The 15,193-nt window shown below is 40.1% G+C and overlaps 1 long non-coding RNA gene across 1 annotated transcript; it reads right to left on the bottom strand.

The window, feature by feature from the left end:
* Nucleotides 1-4,675: 4,675 nt before the first annotated feature.
* LOC140004967 (uncharacterized) lies at nucleotides 4,676-7,137 on the bottom strand. The gene is made up of 3 exons (XR_011812787.1): nucleotides 7,028-7,137; nucleotides 5,613-5,673; nucleotides 4,676-4,877 (listed from the first exon to the last, which is right to left on the bottom strand). It is a non-coding gene; the product is annotated as an uncharacterized lncRNA (long non-coding RNA).
* Between the last annotated feature and the right edge of the window lie 8,056 nt (nucleotides 7,138-15,193).

Raw genomic sequence — 15,193 nt, 5'->3', positions numbered from 1 at the left:
AGTTGATTAGCAAACTTCCCAATTTCGCTTCTTCGGATTTCAGCTTGGAATACCAGTCGAGTGCATCCCCCTCCAGACTTTCTGTGAATAGCCTCAAAGGCAGATTTTCATCATCTGTTGGCCTACCCAACTTGTTGGCGAACAATCGGAGGTGTGTCTTGGGATTGCCCGTGCCATCGTATTTGTTAGACTTAGGGGTTTTGAACCCCTCAGGCAACTGCACATTAGGGAAAAGACAAAGCTCATCATAGTCCAGCACTCCTTGTTTGTTCAAACCCTGACTCCTCCTCATAAACTCATCAAAACGGTCAAGGCGTTTGAGCAGCTTTATGTCAACGGGAGCGGAAGATTCCCCCATTTCTGGCTTGGTTTGAACAATATGGTCGGGTAGGAATGGCTCAGCAGCAGTGTGATAGAAAGTATGTAGCTCTGGTGGTATGTTTGAAGTAAGTTGGGGTTGTGGACCTTGCATGTAAGCAGGGAAAAATGAAGGATCAGGAGGGTAAGTGTATGGCAAATATATGGTGGGATATGTGAAAGTTCCTTCGGTTGGAATAGGGAAAGATGGAGCAACAGTGGCTTGAATCGAAGGTATGACAAATGGCTCTGGCCTAGGCTGCCTGCCGGGCACGGGCTCGGGTTGAACTCCACTGCTGATAAGCTCATCGATTAATTTCCTCTGGGCCGCCATCTCAGTGGTCATCTCACCAAACTTAGTAGCATCTCAGTCAACTGAACCCCCAAACTTGTGGTCTCAGGCTGGGCGGTAGTAACAAACCTATCTGATGGTTCCAGTTGCGGACTCATGTTTACACGACTCCTCTGAGCTTGACTACGGGATCGTGTTATGATGGGGCTTCGACGAGAAACTATGTTTAAATATTACCTGAGAAATTTGAAAGGAATTGCCTTTAGATTTAACCCTCGTTTAGTTATTCCAAGAAAATAAAGAAAAGGAAAAGAAAAAGACAAGAGTTAGTAAATATCCAAAAAATTCGGACGCATGTCCTATGGGGGAGCCCTTTTGTGCCAAGGGTAGGCCTAGCATGAAAATGCAATCCTCTAGGGTAGGCACTATACCATACCTGATGGATCCGATCAACTTATTGACTGAAAAATAAATTTGAAAAATTTGGTCAATTGGAGTGACGAAAGTCATTTGTCAAAATGAGGTGAACGTCCGAATGGATTGATCACTTTTGATCGATACAAGAACTTGCAAAAACGCACGGGTTTGACCTTGATGAACTTCCTATAGAAGAGATTGGAATTCGTTTTGACAACTTTTCTCAGTGAAGCACAGGTCAAAAACTCCAACTGATCAAATGGTTGGATGCAATGGATGTTTTTCTCAAAATCGACTAGGTTTTTCATTTTGAAATTGACATTGAAACCCTAATTGGTCAAACGGGTTGAATGGATTTTATTTAAAATCGACCGCATTACCCTAAAAAGGGAAACGGGTCAAATGAATTGAGTAAAATTTAAAAACTTACTCAAAATTGACCGAATCATCCTAAAAAAGGAATTTGATCGCATGAAATTGAGAATCTTATTCAAAATGAACTGGTTCATCCTAAAAACTGAAATTGGTCAAATGAATTGAATGAAATCGAAGATTTATTCAAAATTGACCAGATCGCCCTAAAAATGGGTGAATTAGCCAAATGAAATGAAGATTTATTCAAAAATCGACCGGATAACCCTAAAAGGGGTAAATTGGTCAAATGAATTGATGATTTATTCAAAAATCGACCTGATGACCCTAAAAAGGGTAAATTGGTCAAATGATGGTTTATTCAAAATTGATTATGAATTGACAAAATGGATCGATTGAATCGGCCGGCCATTGATGGTTTCAGAAAATTAGTCTATGAGCCTTCTAAAATCACGATTTGGCCTCAATTTATTCATCGTCTCAACAGGAGGAATCATTTGTGAATTTCTTCAAATTAATGTCCTTTATGCCAGGGATTTTTACCAATTTCGATAAAATGACCAAATGGTGATTATTAGACGCTCATATTCCAAAGATCGCTCTCATGAAGACGATCGGATCCTACCTTACCTTGTGCACTACCCCTTTGGATGGTACAAAATGTAAATGTGCAAGTCTCTTTGGATTAAGTATCCGAGACACAAGGCGGCTTATTCCTAATATGGGATCCCCTAAATGGCATTCCCTTTCTAGGGTTTAATGCATGATGCCAGTTATTAAAGCAGGAAAAAATGCAATTCGAAATGAAACGTGACCTAAGGAACCCTTTATCTGCCAGGGTAGGCCTAGAATGATATGCAATCATTAATCTATGAATGCAATATACCAAAATCTTTAAACGTGCAATAGCCTATCTACAAGGGTAGGTTCTAAAAGAAAGTCATGCCAGACCTCTTATTTGCTAGGGTTTGTGAATGTAAAAGACAAGAGACAAGGAAACGTGAGTTCAACACGTAATCACATAACACATTGGACAATTAAGCAACAAAGACAGATAAGGAAAAAGGGGTGGGACCCCTCCCCTCGTGAAATAGTGTTTCCTAATTTAGGGTAAGGTCGAATCTACCCTAGGCAATTCTAATATGGATGCATGAGGTTGGGGTTCACTAATGCATCTAGACTCGACAAGCTTCGGCTCCCAAGCCTTCAGACTTGGAAACCAAGGGTCACCAATCCCAAGGTTCCTTGTCGGTGGCTCGAGCGATTCCCCAAACACCGCTACGCACACATCGTGTCACGGCTATGTGTTTGAGTGAATCTATAAAAAATCCTCAACCTTCGACTAAAAGCTAAAAAGGCCATCAACCCATAGCTTAAAGCGGAAGATTGAGTGACCCATTGGATCATGCTACATACACATCGTGTCATGATCACACGTCCAAGTGGGTCGCCTAAAATCCTAATAGGGTGGAGTGGCGTGACAAGCCACTAAAAGGAAAATAAAAGAGGGATAAATAATTAAAGCGTATGCACGTATGCTAGTGCTCGTTTGGAGGGGAGGGATCAAGAACCAACGCGAGGCTCTAAGGTGATGTCCCCCACCCAAATGCAATGCAAGCGCGAGATAAACATGCATCCAATCAACCAATCATACATGCATGAGTGAGGGAGTAATTAATACGCGCGAAATGCAAAATCCTAAAAAGGAAAAATGCAACCCTAAAACACCCAAATGTGATATATGAAAAGGTTAAAAGAAGAAAAATGTTGATTAAATCAAATTTGCTCGGACTCTCGAATGTCCCCAGTGGAGTCGCCAACAGTCGCGCCCCATTTTTTGATAAATAAATAAATGGTTTGAAAATGCATTTGTTGATTCAATTTGTGATTGAAAAATGAATTGTGATTTAAAAGAAAAATGGGTCTAAATGGGGGTTTGAGAATGCGACGATTTGACCCAAAATTATAGTTTAAAAAGGGTTTTTGAGATAGAGGAACCGGACAGAGAATGGCAGCTGCAAAATCTGGAAAACGGCAAAAGAAAGAAACATAGGTAGAGGGGACGGGCTGAGTGAAAAAGCCGAAAAGGAGAGAAATCAGAGAACAGCATAGGGCTAGGGGGTTAGATAGGGAGTTGACGGCTGAAAACTCAGAGAGAGGGAGTGGAGGAGAGATAGAGAATGACGGCTGAAAAATCAAAGGGAAGTAAGTGACGGCTGGAAAGGGAGGCTTTTAGAGAGTTTTGGCCGAGTAGGAAGCAAGGAAAACCAAGGGGGGACGGCTGCAAGGAAAAGAGTGAAACAACGGCAGAGAAAAAGGGAGCTTTGAAGCAGGAGGAACGACGGAAGAAGAAAACTGGAAGTGGAGTTGGTGGCTGAGCTGAAGGAAAAAGGGAAGAGAATCTGGAGATTGACGGCTAGAAATCTGGTGAAGGTTGAGGGAGGCGGCTGAGTTTAGAGAGAGAGAGAGGACTGACGGCTGGAAAAACGCAAGGAAAAGTCTGGGAGGAAGTTTCGAGCCCGCGTTTCTTCACCGAAGTCTGCAAAATTCATCCCATTCGATCCTTGTTGGAGCATATTCAATCTCTTATGGGTTCCTGTTGCAGCGGCCGTAAACCATCACTTCAGCCATCTCCACCATCTCTAACCGTCATTCAAGAAAAAGCAGTAACTCGATGATCAGATTCCAACATTGGAACGCATTGTTCTTGAATTTTTCCACGCTAGTTTGAGGCCCAAAGGTGTCAAAAGGTATCCCATTCTTCCCTTTTCCCTCATCTATTCCTGAACATGTAATGAGCATTCCAAAATATTGCTTTGTTGTTCTTGCCGTTCGCATTTCTGCTTGCTGTTTTCATCCAGAAATTGTTTGATTGCCTCCATGTTTCTTGTGATTGCATGTGGTATTCGTGTGAATGAGATTGGGTATTGTTGGAGGTTGTATAATGGTCCCATTTTGTTTCTGAACTTGGCTATTTGGATAAAAATGGTTGCTGCAAACTAACCCATGAAGTGCAGAATTTTTTTCCAGTTTTCTGTATGCTCTTTTGTGTTTAAATTCGGTGTTTTCTATGTTGTGAGTTGAAAACAATACTTGGTAATACGGTTGTATGGGTCAGGTTTCTGTGACGACCCCACCTCCCCCTAAGGCGTACCAGAGGGTTTGGCGGACCGCCTGCCCAGCTCTCGCCAGGACTCACTCACTAAAATCATGTGCACACACCCCAAGCACCATTAATAATATCCGCAATCCCAGCTTATAATTTACATTGATAGAAACCAAAGTACAAAGTCTTGATATACTTAAACTAGTTCAAAATATATACAATCCAAGTACAAATGTTCCATTCGAGGAATAGCGCGAGTACAAGACCAAAAAGTCAAAAGTCAAAACAAAAGGCTACGCTAGCTTTTACAAGTCTCGCGCGTCACTCGTATCCCTGTAAGGAAAACAAATAACGTGGTATGAGCTAAAAGCCCAGTGAGGTTCCAAATAGCAAATTGACCATTATTTTTTTTTTTTAGTACAAGTTTCGATATAGCAAAGTAACGAGCATGAAGAGTTCATAAATGTGAACAATAACACGTCAAGTAGCAATCTCAAAATGAGCGAGTGTAGAAGTTTTCCATAAGCAACAATAATCCAATAAGTAATAATCACTCCAAAGTATAAGGATACGGATGACTCTCAGGAGCCCAAATTCCCATTGCATTACCAGAAGCTTGATCACGTAGTAGTTGACACTCCGTCAACTTTCAAGTAAGTAACCAATCCAGTAGAACACCACTTACACGACTCTCCGTCCACCATTCACACCCCCTACTGGGCCCAAAATCCTCAATAAACATGGGTGGTAATACTCGAGTATACCGTTAGTCGAGGAGATAACACTCCACTCGACATTACAAGTGACCCAGGGTTTGTTATCTAATCGACCAGGCCCTTGCCGGCTCGACTCGAGTAACTCGCCACAGGGTTTCCGGAATTCCAGGAAGTGCGCACATCATGAACAAGTATATCAAGTCAATTGCAATCAATAAACAAGTATATCACGTAAAGGCAAGTGCGATAAAGTACACTCTTGCCCTATCAATTCACGTATATAACATGTACTCATATTGGTCACGTATCAAGTTCAAGTATCTAGTACATTTCGGTATTTGAAAGCACTCACCAAAAGATATAGTGCCTTTATTGATCACTTTCAGGGTATACTCCGGGTTCGGAGTCCAAATCTGCGATAAAACTCAGTTTGAGAACTTTGAAACATGACTAAGATTCGAAACTTAGACGTTTCGTTCAATAAAATCAAGAAATTAAAATTCACTTGAGAAGAGTCATGTAATAGTTGCTCACTCTTCAAACTGAAAACTTTGATAACATTTTTTCTTGAAGATGACTCTTGAGTCAAAAGTGCAAGTAAAACGGTTTCATAGTGATTCATATCATTTTCCTAAGGGTACAAGTTCGGCCAAGTCCTAACGTATAACCCTCGATAAACAAATGGCAAAGGTCCTCGATAGTTCAAGTGATAATCACTTAACCTTCACTCAAGTCACAAAGAGAGTTTTCTAGACCTCGAGTAAAAATTCGGGCAGCATGCCCTTTGTGTTTACCTAATTTCCAGCCATTTAGGCTTCATTATTTTTCTTCAACAACAACCCAACATCATACATATCAGCAATTTATGTCAAGAGCCGTTCCATAGGCTCACAATATCATAATAACAAGAATCGCATTAAGGACAAGTGCAGAAATTAAATTTAGCACAAGACAGATTTGACGTACCAATGCGGAAATAACATATCCAAGGCTACGCTTATCGGATTAAGACGAAACCTGTGCCATTTCGAAGCTAAGACACAGAGCTACAACATTCATGAAGGTCACTTAGTCCAGTTCCTAATGTAACTTAGTCAAATTCTCGAATTACTAAACCAGAAACCAATTCGTCGGCTGTTTAAATGCAGAACACTGTAATGGACATAACTCAGTGTACACAAGTCCGAATCAGGTTTTCTTTGAGGCATTTTAAAGATACTTCAGAACACTACAACTTTTATGTTTTGGCCCAGAGCTAAATCAGAATGGATCCTGGTCAAAAATCGTGATAAACTGGACTGAACTGAAGAAACGGACTGCTGGGAAATTCTTAAAACAGTAGGGGTATTTTGGACTTTTCACGTTCTGCGTTGCTCCGATTGAGCTGAAATTTTATAGGCACCTATAAAACATCATTTCCTACAACTTTCCTTCTTTGACCCAAGGCCAATTCGGCCTCTAACACATAGATACAAATTCGGACAGAAATGATCAAGAATTTTCCAGAAATCTGGAATTTGTAGTTTCTAGTGAAATTTTCCCTAATTTCTCACTCCAATCACTCCCAAAACACCTTATAAAACCTCAATGGTAACATACAAGTATCACACATCAAGTTGGGCAGAAATTCCACAGCCCTAGTTCATCAATTAAATTGGGGAAAACTACTAAAACTTGCTAATCATCCATAATCTCACCATAAAATCAAGTTACTAGGCTTAATATAACAAGATTAGAAGTAAAACTTGGAGAGATAAACTCTCTTACCTTGAATAAAAGTCACCAAGAGTAGCACAAGCTCTCCCCTTCAAGAATCACACCACAACTCACTAGCTAGTCACTCAAGAACAAGTTTAATCGGTTTATTTTGTTTGATTCCTCACTTATTTGTTGGATTTGGAGATGAAATGAAAGATTTTCCCTTGGAGTTTCTAGTCTTTTTTTTTTTTAAAACAAAATTAGGTTTTAAATCAAACCCAAAGAAATACACTTTAATATTTTCTTCACAAACAACCTCCTAATATTCGGGATGTTACAGTTTCGTTTGGTTGAAGATTTGTGCATAAAAATCTGCTGCAACAAGCTTGAAGTTGGCTTGTTGCAGCAGCGTGGAATTTTTCTTTTGGTTGCCCAGAGCTCGAAGCTTTCTTTCCTTGGGTTGCTGAGGGTGGTTTTAAGCCATGGAAATTTGTGTTTTCTTGTGTTTTACTGTAAAAAAGAGTAGATCAATGCTTGAGAATATTTGACTAATGCTGGATTTCTTTGGTTGAGCAAGTTTGCCGAATGTTTTGCTTCCATCTTTTCATTATCTCTTCTGGCTTGCTGAAAGGAGAATTCTCGGTGGTGTCTTGGTGATCCAAAAATAGGATGAGCTACACAGTCCAGTGAGGTTCCAAGACACTCTAACAGTTCAAATAAATCAAGTAGGTTGGGCATATCATATGCATGGTTCAAGGTTACACAATGGCATGTTATCATGAGGTGATAATCATTGTACGGGTAATTTGAGACATGTATCATGGTATGAGACATTTATCATGAGACAGTTATCATGGTTCAAGACATTGGCATGTATAGTTCATGAGTGATTGGAGCTTATTACAGGTGCGAGTAATTCAGCATGTTACAGGTATGAAGCATTAACATGAAACAGGTATCATGATATGAGTACTTTGGACAGGTAACAGGTATGGAGCATATCACAGGCATAACTCAGGATTTCATGTTGGCATTTTAACATGAAACAATTATCATGATACAAGGTAAACATGTACTGTAGGATACGGTGTTCCAGTGGAACTCTGTCAGTCATCTGCACCTATGACTTCCAGATCCCCTCGGTTTGACTGGCCATTACCTTATCCCTCTAGTAGTAATACTCAAGCATACCGAAACGGTGGCGCAGGGTTCCAACCTAACCGACCGAGCCCAATCCTGGCTCGAGTAGGTCAGTATCCAAGGGCAGGGCCCAAGTTCAGCTTAGAGCATACAACATGCACAGGTAACCAAGTAATTCGACAAAAGGTAAAATTCATCATTTGAGTAGGTCAAGTGAGGTAAAGTACACACTCGCCTAACAATGATGGACAGCTTCATACAACATCTGATTCATGATGATCAAGTAATCAAGTGCATTCTTAGTGTAGACAATGGAATTTTAATTAAATTCTAAAAATTACCATTGGTCTATTAAATATTTTCATCCAATCGGATATTGCCATATGGCACGTACACTTGGAAAAATTGGTTATTAAATGACCAATTATATTTTGCCACATGTCAAGGCGAGGTGTTCCAGATCAATTCAAATTGCAGGGATATCTCTACCAACCAGATCATATCATGTCACATGTCCATTGGATAAATATCTGAATATTTATTTCGTATTAAAGGGATAATATTTAGAGTTATTTAATCCAAGTATATCTCTTATATACTGCAATAGCTTGGCCAGTCAAATGGCGCCATGTCACGTGTCCTCACGAGTTTGGCCAATCGATAAATTTCTTATCTCTTTATTAATAAATATAAAATGAAGAGATAATATTTGACTGGTACAGTCCTAATATGACTGCACGTCTTGCAAGACAAGTAAAGTGGTACACAGGTTCTCAACCTCTACCTCTTGCTACAACTATAAATAGAGGTCTCTTAACCAAATCAAGTACACACAGATACACAGAGGGACTTCAAGAGGCACCTCATACACTCAAGTATTGAAGTTTCAAGCTACGAAGGGTTGGATCTTCAAGCGCTCCAAGTCTTTCGCATATCAAGGCTTGAGCCTCCAAATATTCTCAAATTCTTCAAATCTTCCATATCAAGATTTGAAAGAGTCAGTGGTGGATCCAAGAATAAGCTGCGAAGCCCTTGGATTGGTGTTCGAGGAGAAGAATCGAAGGAAACTCTCCATAAGTTCGAGAAACATCCAGAGATTGTACCCCCATATTTTTTCTAAATTTATATATCACATATTTGTCGTGTATTTCTTTTCATGTCGTTTTGCAGACTTGAAATTTTTATTGCATACAAATTTTTGGCACGCCCAGTGGAACCATCTCTGCCTTCCATCTCTTCTTCTCAAATATTCAACTATCACCAATGGCACCAAAGAGCAACAAAATCATGATTGTACGTTCCAAGGCTACTGATGCTGAGCCTGTTCAGGAAGCTGCACACGTTGCCACCAATACCCGCACTATTGGTCCCGTGACAAGGAGTATGACTAGAGCCTCCACCCAAAGTAGCATGGAAGCTCCATCGATGCCAACTCCCGTTTTCGGTTCAACATCACCAATAAGCTATTCTTCCACGATGGGAATCCAAGATGTTCCTGCCTCAATTGAGAAGGCTCTTGCCATGCTCGAACTTGGATCCGAATCCAAGTTCTCTAAAGATGACGATGATTCATCAAGCACTGGATCAGCCTCTTCACATGAAACTCTTCAGTCAAGATTTTCTATTGAAGATTCTGCTGCTTCTTCTGCTGCAATGTCGGCCATGATGACAAATACTTTAAGTCTCGAAGAACAAGTTTCGAACATGTCCAAGATGATGGAAACCATGATGAAACACATTAAGAACCAAGATGCTCTCATTGCTCAACTGCTCACTCAGAAAGATCACGCTGCTGAAGGAAGCCATGCGAATCCTAAGGAGCACCAAGAGCGTGAAATTCCCTCATCTAAAGGTAAGGACAAGGTGAAGGAAGTATATGTGACCGCCGATGGAACTATCTGTGAGAACCCGTAATTTTTCCAATTTCTAGGTTTTATTATATTTCTAGGTTTTCTTATTTTTAATGATTTGTTTTCTGCACTTTCTGTATCCGGAAAATTTTCTAGATAAATTTTATGAGTAAATATAATTTTTAGATGATTTTTCTAGTATTGAATAGGTTTTGAGAAATTAAGAGTGAATACCGGACGTGGGACCCACTAGTGCGAAAAGTTCGGCAATTTTTGACCAACTAGGTTAAGTTTTGGATACTGGATTTAATTTACCAGGTGTTAAGGGATAAGTAGAGGATGTTATTTGGATTGGTGTGAGAGGGAACAAAGAGATAGAGATTCATTAATTAGGTGACAAGTGTCACCATTTGGTTGGATTGACTTGTATGACCACTATTCATGTCTTTACCAAATTAATATCAAAATTAACCAAAAATTTCCTTATTTTCTTCTCTCCTTGGCTGATTCTCTTCAAGCAACAAAAGGGAAAGAAAAACTCTCCAAACTCTTGCTTCAATCTTGCTCAAATTCAACCAATCAACCGTTTAATCTTGTTTTTGTTCCATAGAAACCCTTAAGGGAGTGATAGTGAGTTGTTTTGTGAAGTAATTTGGAAGATTTAAGTGCAAGGTTGCTCCATTCCTTTGGGTATCAAGGTGAGTAGTGAAGAAACTCCTTTTCTCTTTCCAATAATGCTTAATGAGCAACCTAAGTGAGTTAAAGTGATGATCTTTGGTGTTATTTCATGATTTTGGTTGAGATTGATGACACTTTCTATTTAATTAGGATTTTTCTGTTTTCATATGATTATTATTATGTGGTTATGTATGATGATTGGAAATGATATTTGAGGAAGCTGGGAGGTGGAAAAAGTGATTAATTGCAAGAAATTTCTGTTTTGGAAGAAAATTGAAAAAAACTAGGGTTCCTTGTTCTTCATTTTGTCCGAAATTTTAGGTCCTAGTTAGAGGCCGAATTGGCCTTGGTTTAAAACATGAAAGTTGTAGGGAATGACATTTTAGAGGTGCCAACAAAATTTCAGGTCAATCGGAGTAGTGTAGAGTGAGATAAGTCGAAATTACTATTGCTGTTCTGGTTTTACCCGAAATCGAGATTTGCGACTGTAATTGGGTGTTTTGGTCTGAATTGCTTCTGAATTAGTTGTTGAGGCCTTCTGATGAAATTTAGACCTGTTTCTTAGCTTTCCGCTGGTTTTGGAATTTCTGGATTTAGACTTGTAGAGCCTGAGTTATGATGTTTCCTCTAGAATGCGTTTTGGTAAATCTGTTTTACATTTTTGATGTGGTATCTTGCATTTTTGACCTGTTTACACTCAAAACTGGGTTGAGTGACCTTCTGTGATGTTGTAACCCTGTCTTTTAGCTTCGAAATGGTGGGTCTTACACCTTCATCCGATAATTCTAGGGCATTTGGTGCCATTACCGCAAAAAGAGGTCAAAAACTATTTTTTCAAGGCCAAAGCTAACTGCATTTCCGAATTTTCTGGTTTTCTGTAATGTTTGTATATGTTTATGGAACCCTATTGGGGTCATATTTGGCATTGATTTATGATTCGTTATCGAGTCTCATTGTACTTGTTTACATGTTTTAAGGCTTACTCTTATTCCGGTCATTTCCTAGCTAACTTTTGTACTTGTACTACTTTGAGCCTATTGAACGGCTTTTGGGAAATGAGATGAATTTTGTGTGAGATGTTGGGACTGATTTGAGGAAATAATGAAGCCATGATGGCTGGAAAATAGGTAAAAACAAGGGATATGCTGCCGAAATTTTTACTTGAAGGCTAGTTGGATTTACTTGTGATTTGAGCAAAGGGCTTTTGGGTTGTTTGCGCCTAGGTCTTCATGTTACCTTTTCGTTTCCAAGAAAATCATGTTTTCCACCCTTGCATTAGTATTTATTTGGCAAGGCGTACGACGTGTAGTCGAGCCTCACTTGTGCATTCCGTTTACTCGATTTTGGATATGAAACCTTCAATTAGTTTACTTTGATTATTTTAGGGTTTCTTGGCGATTAAGGCCAATCTGAAGTGAAAACTTTTGAAGTTGAGCCAGTGAGTGTACCACTCCTCTCCATTGCTGTTTAACTTGATTTCTGCTCTGCAATCTGTTTAATTTGTTTGACACGAGGGTGTACTTTATCACACTCGTTCTCTTGTCTGTTCATATGTCAATTTTGGTGTCAATCTGAATCTGTATCTGTATCTGATATCTGTATCTATATCTGTTCGGACGTCGTTTGGAAACTTGTAACCAACGACCTTTCTGTGACCTATGAGCTCAAATCCTGTGGCTAAGTTATTCGAGTCGGGCCGGCAAGGGCCTGGACGATTAGATAACGAACCACGGTAGTCTGTTTTGGGATCTTTGGGTATTGAGACCCTTGATTCCGGTATACTCGAGTATTACCATTTCTGTTTCTATTGAGGTGAGCGGGCCCGGTAAAGGGGTGTTTGGTGGATGGAATTCGGTGTAAAGAGGGGTCTACGGACGCGTTGGTTCTATATACGTTGACGGAGAGTCAACTGGTTTGGATCAAGTACTGCGCTGGAAATTTGGCTCCTGAGAGCCACCCGTATCCTTCTGATTTGAATCATTGGTTCCTTTGCTTTACATCTGGCATGTGTACTTGATTTGCTAAACGTGAAATGCCATGATTTTATTGCTATCTGTTTGGTACCTCATTGAGCGCAAGCTCACCCCTTTCTGTTCCCTTTTGTTTTCCTTACAGGAAAATAAACACTTTTGGACTGGATTTGACAAAAGGCTGCCAAATTGAGCTAGTTGAACATATCTTTTGTATAGCTCATGTATTAAAATCCTAAATATATTTTTGGGGCGTTTTCTCTTTTGATTTGGCAAACCGTGTATATATATTAACTTTTGAAAACTTATGTATGTCATTTTGAGTTGTAAACGCTAAAGTTCAGATGTGAATGTTTGTTAGCTATTTCGGTTGGGTTCTGACGGGTCGGTTACTATTCATGGCCGACTCCGGATTTCATTTTTTTTATTTTTTGGGTTATTTTACCATTTTGACTTGTTTACGCTCGTTTGTAAGTTCCGGATCGCAATAGATATTTCTAGTCTGCATCGTTAGTCCTGGCGAGAGTTGGGCAGGCGACCCGCCAAACCCTCTGGTTCGCCTTAGGGGGAGGTGGGGCCGCCACACTATCCCCGTGGAACAACTGAAGGAACTTGTTGAAGGCGTGATCAAAGATAAAAAGGAGGGTGGTTCGAAGTCAAGCTTTACCTACTGCAAGCCTTACACTGCTAGAATCGATAACCTCGCAATGCCTGCTGGATATCAACCGCCTAAATTTCAACAGTTCGATGGGAAAGGTAGTCCAAAGCAACATGTGGCCCATTTTGTCGAAACTTGCAATAACGCTTGAACCTATGGTGACCTGCTAGTCAAACAGTTCGTCCGATCCTTGAAGGGCAACGCATTTGATTGGTACACTGATCTCACCCCGGGGTCCATCGACAGCTGGGAACAGCTGGAACAAGAGTTCTTAAATCGCTTCTACAACACTAGAAGAACCGTTAGTATGCTGGAGTTGACTAACACTCGTCAATGGAAGGATGAACCTGTGGTTAACTACATTGATAGGTGGAGAAGTTTGAGTCTCAACTATAAGGATAGACTGTCTGAACCCTCTGCCATAGAAATGCGCATCCGAGGAATGCATTGGAGCCTGAGTTACATTCTACAGGGTATACGTCCAAATACGTTTGAAGAATTAGCTACTCGTGCTCATGATATGGAGTTAAGCATCACGGCCAATGCAACTGATGGGCTTCCCATTCAAGCTCCGTGAGTGCAGCCGCCTCGTCAAAGTAATGAAAGGCAAGAAAATAAAAAGGGGGGCAAACCTCCTTCAAAATTCAGTAGAAAAGAGTCCATGGCAATAAATACAGCTCCCATGAAGATTGCTACCAAAGTGAGTCGAAAAGTCACCGAAAGAGTAGACTCTCCTCAAAATAGGTCGGTAAGAAGACCTACTCTAAAAGAAATGCAAGAAAAGGAGTACCCCTTCCTCGAATCCGATTTACAGGGAATGTTTGATGATCTTTTCAAGGAGAAACTCCTTGAACTTCCTGACATGAAACGCCCAGAGGAAGCTGGTCAAGTCAATGATCCAAATTATTGCTGTTATCATCGCTTGATTGGCCACCCTCTCATTAAATGCTTTGTCTTTAAAGACAAAATTATGGAATTGGCCCGTCAAGGGAAAATCCTTCTCGAGGAAGATAAAGCATCGACCAACCAAACAACAATAATGTTTGGGTCTGTGTGTTATCCGATAGAAGTTTTATTCACAACAAGCAGCGCTTCATCCAAGGAGCTTGAAAAATCCTCAATTGAAGATGTTATTGAATATGACAACGAAGGATGGACTTTAGTCACTCGAAAGAGGACTTGCAAGCAAAAAATAAAGAAGTACATCTTTTCGAAAAGCATTCGTCCAACCAAGCCTAAAGTGACAATGAAACGATGAAATGCAACAAAGAAACAAAAGGGAGTGGCCACAAAACCAATTCCTTCAGATTTTCAGCTCTTTCAAGAGGTTCGACAGCCCGTGACACTGAGAGAATTTATACCCAAGGGGTATTTAAGTGACGATGCTGATAACTCCACCTCTTGTATTGTCGTCAAAGCTAAAAATTCTCAGGTCATGCAAATTGGCACGAAATTTGAGAAAAAACTCAAAATCGACGATAAATCACCGGTGGATTGTGCAACTACTATCATTTTTTATGATGATGATTTAACTGTTGAGTTCAAAACCCACAATCGACCTTTGTTTGTTAGTGCGTATGTCCGAGAGCAGAAGATGAATCGGATACTCATTGATGGGGGATCTGCTGTCAATATCATGTCCGTGCGTGCTATGAAAGAGTTAGGAATCTCAAGCGATGAACTCTCCCAGAGCCGCCTCATGATCCAAGGATTTAACCAAGGGGGGCAAAGAGCAATTGGTCTCATAAGACTTGAATTGCTCATTGGCGAGTTGTCTTCAAGTGCGTTATTTCATATCATTGAAGCCAAAACCTCTTATAACATGCTCTTGGGAAGACCCTGGATTCACGAGAATGAAATTATACCGTCTATTCTACATCAATGTTTCAAATATTGTCAAAATGGTATAGTTAAGAAGGTTATTGCCGACGATAAACCT

Source organism: Coffea arabica, chromosome 4c, assembly GCF_036785885.1.
Source record: "Coffea arabica cultivar ET-39 chromosome 4c, Coffea Arabica ET-39 HiFi, whole genome shotgun sequence".
Lineage (NCBI taxonomy): Eukaryota > Viridiplantae > Streptophyta > Magnoliopsida > Gentianales > Rubiaceae > Coffea > Coffea arabica.
This window is presented reverse-complemented; position numbering and strand designations above follow the sequence as displayed.